The sequence below is a fragment of the Staurois parvus genome, unplaced genomic scaffold (assembly GCF_062004578.1).
Source record: "Staurois parvus isolate SC_StPar_1 unplaced genomic scaffold, SC_StPar_1.0 ptg000885l, whole genome shotgun sequence".
Taxonomy (NCBI): domain Eukaryota; kingdom Metazoa; phylum Chordata; class Amphibia; order Anura; family Ranidae; genus Staurois; species Staurois parvus.
The window spans coordinates 1957909-1977641 of NW_028318681.1; the positions used below are offsets into that span (position 1 = coordinate 1957909).

The following is a 19733-nucleotide window of genomic DNA, read 5'->3' on the forward strand; positions in this document are numbered from 1 at the left end:
TTTATGTCCACCAGATTTAAGAAATATTTTGGTCCAAAGACCTTTTTAAAAATCCTAATGTACCACTGGAAACTTGTGTTCAAACATGTCCCCTAGAAACCCAATAGCTGTATTCTGGTGGATGCGACTGTCAGTAAATGCAGGACACATCATTCAGACGTGAACAGACATCTGGGTTCAGGTATCTCTCAATATATGCTCTGGATATATTGCTGGCTTTTTGGAGGACATTATAAGGCTGGCCATACACTATACAATTTTCTGTCCAATTTCTGCCCATTTTCCTTTAGATTTAACTTCCACTATGTAAAGCAAGGGCCTGCCTAATTGGATACAGTTGAAAGTGTTGTTCAGGTTTGACCTCATATTCTATGGTTTTTGGTAAATCTAAAGCAAAATTCTCAAGAAAATTGTATAATGTATGGCCAGCCTAATTAAAAGAGCAAACTAAATGGGAGAAACCTGTCCTTTCAAAGCTTGTATGCTCACCTAGGCGAGGATGACATATGAAGTAGGATATCTACATATAGTTTACATGGGCGAAGATATGATGGGGATCTCTGTCAAGTCTATAACGCATGGCAGAGAGCTGCAGCGTGTGTACACATTTGTGCAATCCCACAAAACCCAAATTCATGTCTGGAAAGCAGTAGGTCCTTGCCAGTCTCTGGGGCCAGACAGAGACATACAGGTATTTCCATGCATACAATGGAGTCTCGCAGAGTTTTGCACATGCATAGACGTGCCATGGGCCTCTGCCAGGTCATATAGACTAGAAATAAAAAAACTTTAGCTAGATAGGCTGCAGTTCCTCTTTCAAGAGTTCCTAAATTTTTTGTAGCCACAGATTGAGTATTATTATATACGGTTGTGCTCAAAAGTTTGCATCCCCTGGCAGAAATTGTGAAATTTGGGCATTGATATTGAAAATATGACTGATTATGCCAAATAATTGTCTTCTATTTAAGGATAGTGATCATATGAAGCCATTTATTTTCTCATAGTTATTTGGCTCCTTTTTAAATCATAATGATAACAGAAATCACTAATCCATTAGTCACCTTAAGTGTCATTGAATGTTTACGATGACACTAACTATAGACATTGGTCTCTGATGTGGGATGTACCCACTATGACCAGGAGACCAAATGTGTGGGTGAAGTGGACAAGCTGGTACTTTGGTAGCTGGAGATCTGCAGGTTGTCCTGATCTAGATGCTAAAACATATACAATTGTGCTCAAAAGTTTGCATACCCTGGCAGACATCGTGAAATTTTTGAATTGATATTGAAAATATGACTGATCATGCCAAAAGAAGTCTTTTATTTAAGGATAGTAATCATATGAAGCCATTTATTAAGTGTTCTTGCATGGCAAGACCACTTACTGTTATCTCACATATATATTCCTATTATTATAATAGCCAAATTTACCACCCTAACTCCTCCCACAGTTTTTACACTACATAGACAGTAATATACCGAAACGTGCGAATTGTTCCCGATTGGTGTGCTATTACTTTGTGGAACGATTCGCCAAATGGTTCACGAAATATCGGCGTTTTTGTGGTGAAATTGGTCCCATAGGAATGAATGGCGGAATGTTCAAAACTAGAGTGGGAGCTGACAAAAGCTAGAGTGTGAGCTGAAAAATCAGGACATGATTTCTAAACTGCCATCACTCCCTCATTTTCAAGCCCACCTACACAAATCTTATATCAAAACGTTCAGCTATCACTGCTGCCACTAAAAATGTCCACGGCTAAGCCATAGTCCTGATAGTTTTTACAATATGACCATTTGTTTGCAACTCACGCTGCCCATTGACATTCATTGAAACTCCACTCTAACCACCTCAAATTTGAAGGGCAATTTCTAAACTGCGACTGTGCCTTCATTTTTAATATTTCATATTTCAGAGACATACTATGCATCAAAGATGCATTTGAAGATGGCAACCGCCAGTGAAGTGAGCAAGTTGGAGCAGTTTGTTTTTTACCGCTCTTCTCTGCCCTTGCTGTAGAGTGAGTTGCCATAGGAACCCAGGTGTGTGAGCAGGCAGCAGAGTGACAAGCCACTCCACCCAGTTACTCCGTCCACTCCAGTTGTAGACTACTGGTGGAGGCAAGAACACTTCACACAATTTCCCCAGAAATTGTAGCTTTTCTAGTTATCACATAGTTGTTTGGTTCATTTTTAAATCATAATGATAACAGAAATCACCCAAGTTGCCCTGATCAAAAGTTTACATACCATGGAATGGCCTTTGTATAGACACACGAGGTGACACACACTGGTTAAAATGGCAAATAAAGGTTCATTTCCCATATCTGTGACTTTTTAAATTGCAGTTAGTGTCTGTGTATAATAGTCACTGAGTTTGTTAGCTCTTATGTGGAAGCACTGAGCAGGCGAGATACTAAGTCATGGGAAGCAGAACAGAACTGTCAAAAAACCAGCATAACAAGGTAAAGACACTTTATAAAGATGGAAAAGGATATTAAAAGATATCCAAAGCCTTGGATATGCAAATCAGTACTGTTCAATCACTTATTAAGAAGTGGAAAGTTTGAGGATCACTTGATACTAAGCCAAGGTCAGGTAGACCAAGAAAAATTGCAGCCACAACTGTCAGAAGCATTATTTGGGATACAAAGAAAAACCCACAAGCAACCTCAAATACAGGCTGCTCTTGGAAAAGATGGTGTGTTTGATGGAGCACAATATGACAATACTTGAAAAAATTAGGTGCATGGTCAAGTTGCCAGAAAGAAGCCTTTACTGCGGCAATGCGACAAAAAAGGTTAGTGACCCATGTCAAGGTGTTGTCAGGCATATTGTAGTAAACGGTCACTTGATGGCTAACCTGGAAAGTTAACCCAGGCAGATCCCACCCTCTATTCAGCGCTGCTGGCTTTGCTCTGTTATGTTAGTGACAGCGGTGGAGTCAATCTGGCGTCCGGCCCTAGGTTTCACCCCTCTGATATGACAGTCAGTAACACTGCTCTGGGGGGGTTCAGACCACCATGACCCCCCCTTATCTATGCCCCAGCTCTTCAGTAGCTGGTTTCCTGTCTGGGAAAGCCTAGGTGCCCCACTTGAAAACTGGGTTCATGTGTATATTGTAGATATAGTATTATATGCATGTATTATGTTGTATTCATTCATTTTTCAGATGTTCTGCTCTCTGTTTTCTCCTGAAAAAATGGAATAACTGCAAAACATGTTGAGAAGAAGTGGGTAATTTTTATGCTCTAGATTGTACTCTCTGGCGTTTTGTATTCGTTTTCAGTAACATTAGTCCCGTTATGAAAGAATTATGAAAATTGTGTGGGCATATTATTGGTACATGTTTGTAAATGCTTGTATTTTAACATTGTAATAAAGTACTTTCGGCCTCAACCAAAAAATGTCCTTTGTATAACAGGCTTTGGACGTAGGTGCCCTTACATTTCAAAGTATATATATTTTTGCACATGTTTCTATGATCTCTTGTATCCTATCTGCAGCCTTTAACCATGTCCTGTTTCATGTCCACAATCTCTAACTATTTCTTGTATCGTGTCCACATTCACTAACCGTCTTCTGTATCATGTCCATAATCTCTGACCATCTCTTGTATCATGTCCACAGTTTTCGAATATCTCTTGTATCATGTCTGCAATCTCTGACCAATTCTTGTATGATGTCTGCAATCTCTGAAGAGGAGCCTGGAGAGGAGTCAAGAGCGAGAACGTTGCTAGCACAGGGGTCACAGGAGGAGTCAGATATATGTTGACTGTGGAGAGAATATCCAATGGAACCAGAGAACCAGAGCTGCCAAGCTGGAGTCCGGAGAGGATCATCTCACTGAACCCTACTTTGAGCATCTGAGAGGAGGTCATTGACAGTGCTACCAGTCCAGTCTGAGGGGGGTCACTGATGTAAGGAGGGACTGAATTGAGTTAGGTAAGGGGTAGGGATGCACCAAAATTTCGGTGGCCGAAACGTTTCAGCCGAAAACACTCCTTTCGGCTGTTGGCCGAAATGAAAAATAAGCACCGATACAGGTGCCGAAAAAACCCTGCCTCTCGCCGCCGCCCGCTGCCGCTCGGTAGTTCTCAGCCTTACCTGAGAAACCATCGATCTCAGCGCTGGGCATAGAGATGAGTGAAGGAGAAAGGAGAAATGGCTGCCACGCATCTCTATGCCCTTAGAGGTCCGCAGCGATGTCACTTCCCTTTCCAGCCATTTTTTTTTTTCTAAGGCACTAGATCAATGCTTTTTTTTTATCGAATGCTTTACATTGCAGAGGAGAGATGTGGAGTCTTATTGACCCCCATTAAATTAATTTTAAAAAAAAGTTTAAAGTGCCCCCATCCCCCGTGCTTACATGTAGTGGTGAACGCATACATAGGCCATGCCCACGTATGTAAATGGTGTTCAAACCACACATGTGAGGTATTGCCACTTACGTCAGAGCAAGAGCAATAATACTCACACCAGACCTCCTCTGTAACTTTACACTGCTAACCTGTACAAATTTTTAAAGCATCACCCATCAAGATTTTTAAGTACTGCAGTTTCACACCATTCCACGAGCGTGCACAATTTTAAAGCGTGACATGTTGGGTATCTAGTTACTTGCCATAACATCCTCTTTCTTATTTTACAAGAAATTGGGGCATATATTGTTTTTTTTTTTTGAATTTTTTTTTTAACCAAAGTGTATTTTAAAAATATATATATATATTCATATTTTAAAACTGCGCATTTCGGTTTTCGGCCAAGTGCATTATGAAGTTTTGGTTTCGGCACCAGAATTTTAATTTTGGTGAACCACTAGTAAGGGGTGCACTGATATACAGGTTCCCTGTTATATCAATAACCCCCCCCCCCCCCGCACCTTAATTAATTAGTTCTGTGGAAATTGGTCTATTGCAGCAGTTTTTACTGGAACGGGTGGTGAGGGGAAACCATCACACGAGGACACCTGTCATACTGAAAACTGCAGCAAGCTCTTTGAACACATTTTTTTTTAACCAAGCATTAGCATTACTGTCTCTTTGGTAACTGATATGTCAGTTTTTAATGTTGTCTCTGTGCTCCTGCTGGGGAGAAATACCCTCCATTTGCCCTGTTCACTTTTCCACCAAGTTCAGAACAGAAATTGAGGGGATTTTTGCTCTCTTCATCCTGGGATTTCCCTTCTATTTCTGTGGTGATGGCTAATTGGCTATGGGACTGAAATTGAAGGAAAATTTCTCCAGATGGATGAAGGTGACAACACTGCTGTGTTATATCAACCTGACCTTCATGGAAATGGAAAAATATGTTTTTTTCACTTTTCATATAACTTAAACAGATTGCTAATTGCACTAGCTATATGTTTATAGCTTAAATATTGATATTTGCACTGTTGTTCACTGCAAATTGACATTTTATGTACTTTTGTGAAGTAGGAAGATTCCAATGTTACAAACAACCTTTTCATTGGGGTGCAACCTATATGCTAGAGATGGTTTGCACCTAAATGTAAGGGGGTCTGCTGTGCTGGGGGAGAGGCTTATGGGAAGGCTGGAGGAGTATATAAACTAGGATCGAGGGGGGAGGGAGAATTGGATTAGAATGGGGTAGACAGATCAGGCAGGGGTCAGTCCTTATTGGTGGGTGGAATGTTGAAAGATGAGGGGAGGGCTATGGCAGATGATAAGAAGGTTCCCATGTTGCAAACAACCATTGGAACTGGTACCATTTGTAGAAAAATAAAAAACATGCAACATACGCGTGCAAAAGGTTTAAAAGAATTAAAGTATTTGTTCACCAATGCCAGAAGTCTGCCAAGCAAAATAGGTGAGTTGGAAGCAGGGCTGCTGTTAGCAATCATGGGGCTCCATACAGCCTACCTGATGGGGCCCCAAAACCCCAACCCTGCCCCACCCCCCTTACCCCGCCTACCCACCTAAAAAAATATGCAGCTTTGTCTTTAAGGATAGTTATTTTCCCCAGCCTGTTATAGGCAGGCCATACATGATGCAAATTTTGCAAAAATCGATCAATTCCCCGATCAACATCTATGGCTGGCTTAAGGATGCATCTGACTGTCCTATCTTCAGCCCTGACTCACACCACTGTGGCTTTGAAATTGTGCTACTTCAGTGTGATTTCAAAGCCACAGATCAGAGAGATTTGTACCTAGGATTTTACTGCGGCTTGCGACTCCATTTACCAGTCAATGCAAGTCGCAATGAAATCGGAAAAAATTAGTGCAGGAACCTTTTTCAAAGTCGCTGTGACATGAGTCGCAGTGATTTGAACGGTTCCAGTGTAAACCAGGGCTCATCAATCATCACGATTATCATGATAATCATAGTACAGGTGCTGTGGCTCAAAGCACCTGTACTGTGTGATTATCATCATGACAATGATGATCTCATTTGGCTGCTCCCTGCTGTATAATTGAACATAGTCTAGGCAATGGTCAGGGCACAGGGAAAGGTGTGTATTGTGTCATGTAATTACTGTACCGTTCCTGTGACTTCTGCTGCTGCTGGGTCCGCAGGTGCCCGAAAAAGAAATAAAAGTCCCCCTTGTCTCCCAACCCTCAGGATGAACTGATGGAGCCCCCTCAGCCCAGGAATAATGTTACCACCACCCGGGAGCCATGTACACAGGGGAACAGTGTGTATGCACTGACTGTACATGTGATCCTACATGAAGCCTGAAGCTGCTGTCTGGGCCCCCCTTTTCTGTGGCAGAGCCCAGGCCCCCTACAGGAGGCCCGGTGGTACCCCCTTATCAGCAGCCCTGGCTGTAAGCTTTGGTACATGAAGAGAACTATGATTTGATTGGTATTGCTGAATCCTGGCTTCATTCTTTACATGACTGGGCCATTAATATTCCTGACGATGTTCTCTTTCGGGGAGAGATGGTAAAAAGGAAAGGTGGTGGTGTCTGTCTCTATGTGCGAAGTGATCTCAGAGCGAGTGTGAAAGAGGACCTAGTTGATGGAGAGTGTGATGAGGCTGAAGCATCATGGGTGGAACTGCATATGGGGGTGTGTACTACAAAGGTAATCATTGGAGTTTGTTATAGGCCTCCCAATGTTAATGAGGAGGTGGAGACTCAGCTCCTTGCACAGATTGAAAGGGCTGCAAGGGCTGGGACAGTGATAATAATGGGGGATTTTAACTACCCGGAAATTGACTGGAGTAATGGTACTGCAGGAACAGTAAAAGGGCAAACATTTATCATCCTACTACAGGACAATTTTATGGTACAATTCATAGAAGCCCCAACTTGGAATGGTGCTCTGCTGGACCTGGTAATCTCAAACCATGCAGAGCTTATTACTAATGTCCATATAAAAGAACATCTGGGCAGCAGTGACTATAACATGATTTCATTTATTGTTAGGATGTGGTGAGTGAGTGACAAGATAATAAATTGCACCACATCCCTGGAATTTGAAAACGTTGAACTAGATAGTGTGGGATTTTCAGGGTGCAAATTTACAATGATAAACACATTTAAAAACCACAATAAATTTTATTTAATCTTACAAAAAAAAGGGAAAAGAAGAAGAGTAAATAATTACAATACTGTAAAAAACAAAAATTGAAGCTTGGCTGTATTGTTGCAGTAATTCCCTACATATTTCACCCAACAAGGGCTTCTTCAGGTGTGAGAGAGAGAGAAAAGCTTCAACCACGATACAGTCTACAATATATCAAAAAGAATATACATAAACAACGGAGTTATGACATACATCCACACAATGAACATAATAATCAAAAGTATAAAAGAACACGCCGGGTCACCCTAGATGTCAGGTTCACGGAGCTACTACCGCATATGAAAATGCACTATCAAAGAACTTAGTTGGCCTATGCATCCGTGCAATTGTAGAGGATATAATAGGGATCAAATATCCATCCAAACATAGGTATAAATAAGCGAAAATTAATAATTACATTTCTACCAGATGGGGCAAAAAAAGAATCAGATAGAGGGAGAGAGAACACCAGGTGTGATGTCAAGTCATTGAAATAATTAAAAAATAAATGAAAAATGAATTTACCTTTAAATTATCACAATTCAGGCAATAGAGGAAGCAAAAAAACAGTTTTTGACTCAAATTGTTAATATACAATTCAGCCACTAGATGTCAGGAGAGGTCACAAGTTCATAGAATATTAGCTGTAAAAATCAAACCGTACTCGAAACAATGCAGTGTACAGAATCACCCAGGTGACTGAGCAGTCACCATTTTCCTGAAGCCCTCCCCTCAACACAAGTCTCTCAAATTACCTCCAGGGGGTCTCAAAACGTCTCAAGAGATCCTACATGTGCACAGTTGATTAGCCAAAGTACCATATCTTTATTCCCGCCATAATTTATACCTTCCACGCCGGCCGACTTGTGACGTCACAGGCCGGGTGCAGAAGTCAGACATACAACTGTGCATGCGTGAGGTCTCTATTGCGCATGCACAAACTGAAGCCGACAAAAACACAGCCAGATCTCTTAATAGGAGCAACACCTAAGCAGGACAGCTGAAGAAAAGAAATACAAACAAAAAAAACAAATCCATTTATACCATGTAAGGAAGACATCCAATCATTTCTATATAAGCCTGTTTTGGTCCAATCCAAACAAAAAATAATTAAGCCTAAAAGACAACAATTCCAAATCTAAGTAAAAGGGGGCCGGAATTATGGTTTGCAAGTTGTGTTTAGGCGAGCACATCGGAAAAGGAATCTTCAGGTGCAGCTACGCCCTGGGCGTCCGTACAATTGCACCTAGGGACGCATTATGGCATAAGTTACAAACACTAGAGATTGTAAGTAACATCCGAGTGAGCAAGGTGGGTTCCTAAATCAGAATAATTTTCTAGCAAATAATAGCATTTATTCTTTAATTTTATTACAATAGATAAAAAATGTACAGACTAAGCAAAATATTATAGCATTTATGTTTATCATTTCATAAGCATAGTATTAAAATATAACAACTTTTTTTAATCGGTCCTTACTGTGGGGTGATGGATAGGCAGGATAAAAGAAATTGTAAAATCACAAAAAACATGTTCATTGTGTGGATGTATGTCATAACTCCGTTGTTTATGTATATTCTTTTTGATATATTGTAGACTGTATTGCGATTGAAGATTTTCTCTCTCTCCCCTGAAGAAGCCCTTGTTCGGCGAAACATGTAGGGAATTACTGCAACAATACAGCCAAGCTTCAATTTTTGTTTTTACAGTATTGTAATTATTTTCTCTTTTTCTTTCCCCTTTTTTTGTAAGATTAAATAAAATTTATTGTGGTTTTTAAATGTGTTTATCATTGTAAATTTGCACCCTGAAAATCCCACACTATCTAGTTCAACATTTTCATGATTTCATTTATTGTTAGCTGTAAACAACAAGCATATATGGGAAAATAAAAACACTCAACTTTAAGAAAGCTAATTTTTCCAAGGCTAAGAGCTGCTCTCCAAGAATTAGACTGGGAGGGAATATTAGCATCGATGAACATAACACAGACATGGGAGTTCTTCAAAAAGACTGCATGTGAACAGACTGCAAAATATATTCCCATGAGCAACAAGTTTAAAAGGCTAAAAATCAAACCTATGTGGCTTACGGCCAAAGTTAAAAAAGCAATAAATAATAAGAAAAGAGCTTTTATGAAATGTTAAAATGAAGGAACGCTATCATCGTTTAAACATTACAAAGAATATAACAGAATATACAAAAAAGAAAATCAAGGCCGCAAAAAATTGAAAAAAAAAACGACAGATTGCAAAAGATAGCAGGATAAACCCGAAAAATTCTTCAAAATATATTAATAGAAAAAAGGTTCGGTCCGAGCATGTAGGCCCTTTATAAAATAATGAGAGTGGGTGACTGGGGACAAAGAGAAAGCAAATTTATTAAATACCTGCTTAAGCTCTGTGTATACAAAGGAGCATGGGGGAGCTCTTGTCCATAATGGACATGGTATTGACACAGCTCCAGATGATCCACATTGGCTTACAATTGATATGATCCAAAAATATTTAGACAGAATAAAGGTAAATAAAGCACCTGGACTAGATGGCATACACCCACGGGTCCTTAAAGAATTGAGCTCTGTCATTTCAAAGCCATTGTTTCTCATTTTTAGGGACTCTTTAATGACTGACATAGTACCACTGGATTGGCGTAAGGCCAATGTGGTGCCTATATTTAAAAAGGGGACAAAATCTTTAACAAGTAATTATAGACCTGTTAGTTTAACTTCTATAGTTGGGAAGATAATGGAGAGTTTATTAAAAGACCACATAGATGAGTTCTTGCTGGAAAAAAATATTTTAAGCAACAGACAGCATGGATTCATGAAAGACAGAAGTTGTCAAACAAATCTGATTTCTTTTTATGAGGAGGTAAGCAAAACCTTGTACAGAGGGGTGGCTGTGGTATACAGTACTTGGATTTTGCAGAAGCATTTTACACAGTTCCCCACACACTACCCAGACCCAGTGGTCAGAAAGGTGGTGGGGTTGGTTTGCTTCTATCCCCACTGAGCACCTTTCAAGTCTTCCCTAACGCTCTCTCTCTATCCTTCTCTTCTTTCGAGACTCACTGCATCCGGCTGTTTTCTCCCATTTCTCTGAGGATCGCAGTGATCTATCGGCCTCCTGGACAGGTGTCCAGCTTTCTGGACAATTTCTCCGCCTGGCTACCCTACTTTCTCTCCTCTGAACTACCCGCTATCATTCTTGGAGATTTTAACATCCCTATTAATGTCAACAACCCGGCAACATCCCAACTCTTCAACATAACCTCATCTTTTGCATTAGCACAGTGTATACAGTCCTCCACTCACTTTAATGGGAATACATTAGACCTTGTTTTCTTCCATCTTTGCACTCCCTACAACCTCACAAACACCCCCTTTCCTCTCTCTGATCACAATCTCATCACCTTCACACACCTATCCCTCCAAACGGCAATTACCCGCAGAAACCTTCACAACTTGAACCCTGCTCCTTTCCACTCTGCCACTGACCAACTCTATGACAGAATCTCTCCCCTGTCCTGCCCTGACCTGGCCACTGCTGTCTACAACAGTTTGCTTTCATCCGCATTAGACTCGGTTGCTCCTCTAACAACACAAAGCATCAGGCCCCGACCATTACAACCTTGGCAGACTGACCACACCAAAAATCTTAAACGACATAGTCATGCGCTGGAGCGATTGTGGTGTAAATCCAAATCCCACCAAGCATTCACCCGATATAAATCTGCTTTCTTAACATACAATTCCTCCCTTCATGCTGCCAAACAAGCCTACTTTGTCACTCTTATTAATACCTTCTCATCCAGTCCTCGTCGTCTCTTCTCTACTTTTAACGCTCTACTTTCTCCACCTCCACCCAGTACCTCACTCACTGCTCACAAGATTGCAAATCATTTCAAAAACAAGATTGACGCAATTTATAGGGGCATCGCCACTGCACAGACATCCATCCCACTTAGCATACGTTATACTAAACCTCCCTCAACACTTTCCTCTTTTGACCTCACTACTACCGAAGAGGTCACTAAGGTTTTCTCAGAAGCCCGTCTCACTACCTGCCCCCTGGATCCTGTCCCCTCACAACTACTACAGTTACCCTCTTCTTCCATCCTATGCTCCCTCACTCACATCTTCAATCTCTTCCTCTCTAACGGTGCCTTCCCCTCCCCTCTAAAGCATGTGACTGTCACTCCCATACTTAAAAAGCCCTTCCTGGACCCCACCAACCTGAACAACTTAAGACCCATCTCCCTGCTGCCATTTACCTCTAAACTCCTAGAACGCTTAGTCTACAATCACCTGAGCTCCCACCTCACCGACAACAACCTTCTTGACCCTTTACAGTCTGGCTTTCGCTCTCTACACTCCACTGAAACTGCTTTACTAAAACTCACTAATGATCTACTAACTGCTAAAACCAATGGCCACTACTCCGTACTCTTACTACTTGACGTCTCAGAGGCTTTTGATACAGTTGACCATCCCCTCCTCCTCAAAAAACTCCACTCTCTTGGCCTCAGAGACTCTGCTCTCTCCTGGTTCTCCTACCTATCGCAGGGCTCCTTCAGTGTTACCTATAACGCTGCCTCCTCCTCTTCACTCCCTCTTTCTGTAGGGGTCCCTCAAGGTTCTGTCCTTGGACCTCTTCTCTTTTCCATCTACACCTCCTCCCTTGGTCACTTGATAAACTCCCATGACTTTAAGTACCATCTCTATGCTGATGACACACAAATCTATCTTTCTACTCCTCACCTCACCCCTTCAGTCTCCACTCGCATTACTAACCTACTAAGTGACATATCGGCATGGATGTCACTCCACATCCTCAAACTCAATCTTTCCAAAACTGAGCTCTTAGTATTCCCCCCAGCCCGTGCCCCCTCCCCTGACTTCTCCATCAAGATCAATAACACAGTCATCAGTTCCTCCCCTCATGCCAGGGTACTAGGTGTAATCCTAGACTCCCATCTGTCCTTTCAGCCCCAAATCCAATCGCTGTCCAAATCATGTAGACTTCACCTCCGCAACATCTCCAAGATACGACCATTCCTAACCTCGGAAACTACTAAGCAACTTATTCACTCCCTTGTTATATCTCTCCTTGACTATTGTAACTCCCTCCTCATTGGCCGACCTCTTCGCAGGCTATCCCCCCTTCAGTCTATCATGAATGCTGATGCCAGACTCATCCACCTAACTAACCATTCTGTATCTGCCACCCCTATCTGCTGTGGTGGTTTATGTAAGGATTTATTCTATTTATGAAGGGCGGTGTCCATTTCCCTTAGATGAAATGTTACAGTGCCTCCAGCCGTTAAAATACGGCAAATATTTAGTGAACCAATAATTTGGACACCTTGATAATTTGATCACCACTTATTATTATACCTTGAATTCTTTTAGCCAGTGTGATTTCGTACCATACACACAAAATTTGCCTTATAATAGATAAATATATAAATTTATTTATGTACAAAAATTATATATATATTAACACAAAACGCAAAAGACTGGTGATGAATGAATACTGGTACACACGATCAAAGATATACTATACCAATATCATACACAATACAATATTTCTAAATAATGATAAACAAGATAACAATTTTTCTAGATGATAATGATTAAAAATTAAATTTAATAATAACTGATAATTTAGAGTATCTCAGAGGTTATTTTCTCTCATAACGTGGCCATAGGAATGGGAGAAGATATTCCCTGATAAATTATACTCTAACTACTAATATTTAATAATTTATGAAATATGTAAATTTGCAATATGACACCAACAATATCTAACAGTAATACAGGATCTCTCTATATATATGTGAATACCCACTGCAGTTGTTATCACTCTAAGGTAATTCTTATCACTCTAAACACATAGGAAATATGCAATACAATATTAAATATAGACAGTCTCACCACACCCAGAACTTGGACTATGACACCTTCCCAGTGGATTCAGCTGGCAATGGAAACGCCTTCAGAATAATGGCCACAGGGCAAGTGATAGATAGGCAGTGTTGGAAAATGTAGGATGGGAGAAATTTAGAGAGTGTAGAAGTTTAGTAAAAAGTTTTTAAAAGTTTGAAAGGATGAAAGAGTGGTTATTCAGCAGGGATGGATTTCAGCCTCGTCTGATTTCTTCAGCTTGTTTTTCTTTGGCTCCAGTGAGATTTTTCAGTGAGTCTTTCAGTCAGTCTTTTTTTTTAGTGAGGTTTTTTTTTCAGGTTTTTTTTTTTTTCTAAATCAGGTGCATGGCTTTTTATACCATCTAAACTATTGTTCTAAAAGACCCTCCCAACAGGCTTTTGATTGGCCGGTCGAGAAGTGTATGTACCTAAGCTATCTCTCACCTGTCCGCGAGGTGACAGTCAGGTACCATAGAACAATTTGAGTATTGATGATGACTCACACCTCGGGTGGAATTCAAGGTGATTTCAGGTATTAAATATACGTCTCATCCAGATATATATATTTGATTATACCTATAATGTCCTGGATAGGAACTATAGAAGATATATGTGTATTCAGTTATTCATTTCCCTGAGATACAAACTTGTGTGAAAGCATTTGTTTTCTGATAAAACATACAACTGATACTAACTCACAATATATCTTACTTTTCATCATTTCATACTCAATTTAGTGATATACAATCCCCATTGCTGAATGTATTTTTGTTTCAGAAAGAGTAGGAATAATGTCTCTTTTTGTTAATGTCTTTGTGGGTAAAATATAAGTTCCAAGCTTTAACTTTTAGTCTTAAGAATGACACAATACTGATGTTTACGTCCATTGTAAAGATAATAGGGCAACAACCAGTTGTCCTTGTAGTTTGAAAAAAAACAGTTTGAAAAGACTGTTGACTCATCACTCTTTTCAAGGCTTTGTTTACTCTTCTCAGACTTGCAAGTATGGTCTCATATATTGTTAACTGTCGGTGTGGTGACTCAATGTTTAGAGGTCCAACGTCTTATTTGACTGTCTGATTAACTTTTGTAGATGCACTTTCCCCAACCCCAATGGATAAATAGCATTTGTTGAGAATATACATTTTAACTAGTCTCATAGTCGCCAACTTAAACTTCTCAGGATTGTCTATCTTGGGCCACCTGTAGATAGTCAAACAGTCTATTGTCTCTGGAAAGAGCTCCTTCCACCCATTGTCTGCATGTAACTTCATTAGAGGGTCCTTTGAATTTCGACCAAAAAGAGTTAACCCTTAACAGATGGCTAGGCTGGTTGGCTGTTGAAATAAAGTTATGTTTTTGATAAATAACTTCAAAAGGCACTACACTGCCTATCCCTCCACTGCCTTCCAGTTGCCCAACGAATAAAATTCAAAGCACTAACAATAACGTATAAAGCCATTTATAACTCTGCCCCAAATTACATCACCAATCTTGTCTCTAAATATCACCCAAACTGTACTCTCCGCTCCTCACAAGACCTCCTACTCTCTAGCTCCCTTGTCTCCTCCTCCCATGCTCGTCTCCAGGACTTCTCCAGAGCTTTCCCCATCCTCTGGAACTCTCTACCCCAATTTATCAGACTATCACCTTCTCTGCTCACTTTTAGGCGAGCTCTGAAAACCTATCTCTTCAGGGAAGCCTATCCTGCCCTCAGCTAATACTGGAATCTTCTACTCTTCCAACCAGTCCATCCCCCACAGTTACTACCTTTTGCACCACTAGCCCCTCCCTCCTAGATTGTAAGCTCCAAGGAGCAGGGCCCTAAAATCGCTCTTGTATTGAACTGTATTGTTACTGTATTGTCTCCCGTTATATTGTAAAGCGCTGAGCAAACTGTTGGCGCTATATAAATCCTGTATAATAATATAATAATAATATGGCTAATGTGTAAGGTAAAGTCTACAGGCTTGGAAAAATCTGTATCTAAATGGATAGAAAACTGGCTAAAAGATCGTATTCAGAGAGTAGCTGTTAATTATTATTATTATTATTATTATACAGTATTTATATAGCGCCAAAAAGGTTTGCTCAGCGCTGTACATTATAGTGGGGGACAGAACATGAGACAATACAGCAACAAACAATACACGAGGGGTTCGAGGGCCCTGCTCTTTCGAGCTTGCAATCTAGGAGGGAGGGGATAGTGGCACAGGAGGAAGTGGCTGTGGGGGATGGAGTGGTAGGAGGAGTGGAGGAGATCGGCAGTTAGGTGAGAGTGGGGTAGGCTTCCCTGAGGAGATGGGTTTTCAGGGTGCGCCTAAAGGTGAGGAGGGAAGGTGACAGTCTGATGGATTGGGGTAGTGAGTTCCAGAGGATAGGGGAGTCCTGCAGTTGGGCGTGGGAGGTGGAGACCAGGGAGCTAGAAAGTAGGAGGTCTTGTGAGGAGCAAACATTACGGGTTGGGTGGTATTTGGGTATCAAGTCGGTGAGGTACTTTGGGGCAGCGCTGTGAATGGCTTTGTATGTCAGTGTTAGTAGTTTGAATTTGATGCGTTGGGCTATCGGGAGCCAATGGAGAGAATGACAGAGGGGGGTAGCAGAAGAGGAGCGGTTGGTAAGGTGGATGAGTCTGTCTGCTGAGTTCAGGATAGACTGAAGCAGGGATAGTCTGTGATGAGGTAGGCCGGTGAGGAGGGAGTTGCAGTAGTCCAGACGTGAGATAATAAGGGAGTAAACGAGTTGTTTAGTAGTGTCTGGGGTTAGGAACGTATGTATTTTGGAGATGTTGCGGAGGTGGAGCCTGCATGAGCTTGCTAATGATTGGACATGGGGTTGGAAGGACAGGTTTGAATCTAGAGTGACACCTAGGACTTTGGCTTGCGGGGTGGGACTGATGGTGGCATTGTTGGTCGTTATGGAGAGGGTGGGGGGGGGGCGCGGGCTGGGGGGAAAATTAGGAGCTCGGTTTTGGAAAGGTTCTGTATGAGGAAGTGGAGCGACATCCAGTCTGATATGTCATTCAGCAGGTGGGTGATACGGGTGGAGACTGAAGGGGTGAGTTGAGGGGTGGAGAGGTAAGTTTGCATGTCATCGGCGTAGAGGTGATAGTTAAAGCCATGGGAGTGTATCAGTTTGCCGAGGAAGGAGGTGTAGATGGAGAAGAGAAGGGGCCCGAGGACAGAGCCTTGGGGGACCCCAACAGAGAGGGGGAGAGAGGGGGAGGTGGTAGCGTTATAGGTTATGCTGAAGGAGCATTGGGAGAGATAGGAGGAGAGCCAGGAGAGAGTGGAGTCTCTGATGCCGAGGGAGTGTAGTTTATCAAGGAGGAGGGGGTGGTCAACTGTGTCGAAGGCCGTGGAAAGGTCAAGGAGTAAGAGGACTGAGTAGTGGCCATTAGCTTTGGCGGTTAGCAGGTCATTAGTGATTTTGAGTAGGGCGGTTTCGGTGGAGTGTATGGGACGGAAGCCAGACTGTAGTGGATCAAGGAGGTTGTTGTCAGTGAGGTGGGCGCTTAGGCGATTGTAGACTAAGCGCTCAAGGAGCTTGGATGTGAATAGCAGCAGGGAGATGGGTCTAAGGTTGTTCAGGTCAGTGGGGTCCAGGGAGGGTTTTTTGAGTATGGGAGTGATGTGTGCGTGCTTTAGGGGGAAGGGGAATGCGCCAGTAGAAAGGGAGAGATACTCTGAATGGTCTAGCTTTGTTAGTGGTGTACCCCAAGGTTCAGTGATGGGACCCTTACTTTTTAATATAATTATAAACAATATAGGGTCTGGGATTAAAAATACCATTTCAGTCTTTGCAGATGACACCAAGCTGTGCAGAGGAATAACGTCCTTACAGGATGTCTCCAATTTACAAGCTGACCTCAATGCACTGTTTAATTGAGCAGCTATGTGGCAAATGAGGTTTAATGTTGATAAATGTAGGTTAGCACTTGGGGACTAAGAATATGCATGCATCATACATACTAGGGGGCGGTACAACTGTGGGAATCAATGGTGGAGAAGGTTCTGGGAGTTCTGGTAGATCACAAGCTTAATAATGGATGCAATGCCAAGCTGCGGTTTCTAAAGCGACCAAATCCTCGCTTGTATTAAAAGAGGTATAGGCTCCAGAGAGAGATATCATATTACCCCTGTACACATCATTAGTAAGACCTCATCTGGAATATGCAGTTCAATTTTGGGCACCAATTCACAAAAAGAACATTGGGGAACTGAAGAAAGTACAGAGAAGGGCAACTAAACTGATAAAAGGCATGGGGGAGCTCAGCTATGAGGAAATATTAGAGGAACTGAATTTATTCTCTCTAGAGAAGAGGAGATTAGGGGCGATATGATCAACATGTATAAATACATCAGTGGTTCATATAGTGAACTGGGTGTAGAGCTATTCCCCCTGAGGTCATCACAGAGGACAAGGAGGAACTCTTTATGTCTGGAGGAAAAGAAATTTAATCTCCAAACACAGAAAAGTTTCTTCACAGTGAGAGCTGTGAAAAGGTGGAATAGACTCCCTCAAGAGTTGGTTCTGGCCAGCTCGGTGGATTTCTTTAAAAAAAAGCCTGGATTCTTTCCTAGATACACAGAATATAACTGGATACTAACAGTTATAGGTAAAGTTGATCCAGGGAATATCCGATTGCCTCTCGGGGGATCAGGAAGCAACTTTTTTCCCTGCAGGAGCAAAATTCGATCATGCTTTGCTGAGTTTTTTGCTTTCCTCTGGATCAACTGTGGGTATAGGATTTTAACTTTTTTTTTAATGGTTAACTGGATGGACTTTTGTCTTTTTTCAGCCAGACTAACAATGTAACTATGTAAATAAAGTCTTGTAATCAGGTAGGTGATCCCCAATGCAGCGGGGTAACTTTCACTACTTTGGCCACTAATGCAGGGGAAAGGAACCAATAGGCTGCAGATTTAATTTTATTTTTATCCCTCTTCCACACAGAAATGGGGTCTTCTGTTGTACAGATGACATGTTTTACTAAGTTATCCAAGTAATGAATTATTTGATTGCATTTCAGATGATGAAGAGCAAGGATTTGTGAGTCGCACTTGAGGTAGAATCAGTGAAGGAGAAAATGGAAAGAGACAGAACGCAAAATGAACAAAGCTCTCCCTTATTTGGTCTACATTGTCACTGAGGTGAGTGTCATATTTTTTTCTTTTTAAGGGTTTATTAAAGGAGTAAAGCTCGTTTGGCTCTACTTCTCCTGGGAATCACAGTAGTGCAGTTCGTTCAGCACTCCTATGACCCATTTTCTGAAACCCCGTCAGCTGACATCACTCAGCTGGTCCAGGTTCAGGAAAGATCTTGACTTTAACCACTTGCCCTCCTGAGGATCCCCCCTTCATCCTGACCAGGCAATTTTTTGTGTTGCGGCGCTGCGTTACTTTAACTGACAATTGCACAGTCACACAACGCTGCACCCAAATGAAATTTATGTCCTTTTGTTCCCCACAAATTGAGCTTTCTTTCAGTGGTATTTGATCGCCTGTGCATTTTTGATCGACAATTTTGAAAAAAAAACAATATTTTTGACTTTTTGCTATTAAACATGTCCAGTAAAAATTTTTTAAAAATCAAATTTCATCAAATTTAGGCCAAAATATTTTCTGCTACATTTCTTTGTTGAAAATAACTCGAATCAGTGTTTATTATTTAGTCTGTAGGAAAGTTATAGAAACCACAAACTATCGTATATACAGTTCCTTGAAAAAGTATTCATACCCCTTGAAATTGTCCACATTTTGTCATGTTACAACCAAAAACATAAATGTATTTTATTGGGATTTTATGTGATAGACCAACACAAAGTGGCAAATAATTGTGAAGTGGAAGGAATGATAAATGGTTTTCAAAATTTTTACAAATAAATATCTGAAAAGTGTGGTGTGCATTAGTATTCAGACTCTTTACTCTGATACCCCTAAGTAAGATCTAGTGGGACTAACTACCTTAAGAAATCATCTAATCAGTCCATCTATGTGTAATTTAATCTCAGTATAAATACAGCTGTTTTGTGAAGCCCTCAGAGGTTTGTTAGAGAACATTAGTGAACAAACAGCATCATGAAGGCGAAGGAACACACCAGACAGGTCAGGGATGAAGTTGTGGAGAGGTGTAATGCAGGGTTAGGTTATAAAAAAGCATCCCAAGCTTTGAACATCTCATGGAGCACTGTTCAATCCATCATCTGAAAATGGAGAGTATGGAACAACTGCACACCTACCGAGACATGGCCGTCCACGTAAACTGACAGG

The 19733-nt window shown here is 41.2% G+C and overlaps 1 long non-coding RNA gene across 18 annotated transcripts in view; it reads left to right on the plus strand.

Moving 5' to 3' along the window:
- Window positions 1-19733, plus strand: part of LOC149442481 (uncharacterized) — an 876277-nt gene that overhangs the window by 354035 nt on the left and 502509 nt on the right. For 16 of the 18 annotated variants that reach the window (XR_016307175.1, XR_016307176.1, XR_016307168.1 and 13 more), the window contains one exon: window positions 18494-18614. The exons of 1 other annotated variant lie outside the window; for it this stretch is intronic. This is a non-coding gene — a long non-coding RNA (uncharacterized LOC149442481). Of the gene's footprint in view, window positions 1-1821; window positions 3948-18493; window positions 18615-19733 lie in introns of those variants that run through there. One more of the 18 variants, XR_016307181.1, reaches the window with a different exon arrangement.